This window comes from Haplochromis burtoni, unplaced genomic scaffold (genome assembly GCF_018398535.1).
Source record: "Haplochromis burtoni strain Fernald_Lab_line unplaced genomic scaffold, NCSU_Asbu1 Contig_260, whole genome shotgun sequence".
NCBI lineage: Eukaryota > Metazoa > Chordata > Actinopteri > Cichliformes > Cichlidae > Haplochromis > Haplochromis burtoni.
In genome coordinates, this window is record NW_024582621.1 from 1 (window position 1) to 1203 (window position 1203).

At 43.2% G+C, this 1203-nt stretch overlaps 1 protein-coding gene across 1 annotated transcript in view; it reads left to right on the plus strand.

Moving 5' to 3' along the window:
• Window positions 1-34: 34 nt before the first annotated feature.
• LOC102300759 (transcription initiation factor TFIID subunit 12) overlaps window positions 35-1203 on the plus strand; it is a gene marked incomplete in the record, with an annotated part of 4263 nt that continues 3094 nt past the window's right edge. The window contains 1 exon segment of the mRNA XM_014339202.2: window positions 35-220.

Genomic DNA, 1203 nt, shown 5'->3' on the forward strand with positions numbered 1-1203 from the left:
CCGCACCAACATCCACAACAGCCGCACCAATAACCACGACTGCAGCTCCAACAAACACAACATCAGCTCCAACAAACACAACAGCAGCTCCAACAACCACAACTACAGTTCCAACATCAATAACCACCACACCAACAACCATAACAGCCGCAACAACAACGAGAACTTCAGCTCCACCAACCACAGCACCTGCTCCAAAAACCACAACTACAGTTCCAACATCAATAACCACCGCACCAACAACCATTACTGCAGCTCCAACAAACAGAACAGCAACACCAACAACCACAGCTCCAACAACCAGAACAGCATCTCTGACAACCATAACAGCCGCAACAACAACCACGACTGCACCTCCAACAGTGACGGCCCCTTCCCCATCAACCACCAAAACCCCGCCCTCCACCACTGACCTTCCATTCACCATGACCTCGCCTTCATCAACCACAACAGCAGTTCAAAACACAACAATCCCTCCAACAACTGGCAGGGATACAGTAATGAGATATGTCACATTCAGATCACTTCAGAGCAAATTTGAAACAGACTTGTTGAATTCATCATCTGCAGCCTTTACAAGTCGATCTTTAGTGATAAAGACACAGGTCAGTAACTGTTTTTCCCAAAATCCTTTGTGAAATTAATTTCCTCTTAGTATTAGGTTAATGCCCTTTAATAAATTAAAAAAATACAACAGAAAAAATAGTTTTAAGAAAATCTCTTTTGTGTGTGTAGATTGAACCTGTTTACAGAAAGGCCTTCCCCTTTTCCTTTGTCTCCTTGGATGTGGTGAGCTTCAGGTAATTTACATATTTTGACATATCATGTAGGGCACTGATCTAAAAAGCTAATATTCAAAACAATAACTTGTGCTTCTGCATTTGCAGGAAGGGATCAGTCATCAACACCATGGAACTTCAGTTTGTAAACTTTTCTGTCCCAAATTACACTGATATTAGGAATGTTTTGATCGGTCAAGCCTCAAATGTGAGCGGCTTTGACATCGAAAGGGCCTCCATCAACATCAGTGACACTGCTCCAACAACAGCCACTCCACTAGAAACAACTGCAACTACAACAACAGTTGCAGCAACTCCAACCACTATCCCAACTACAAAAGCACCAACTGGACCTGTCCAAATTACTCTGTTTCTACAGTTCCTTGAACCATATGTACCTGATCTCGAAGACCCCAACAGCAGT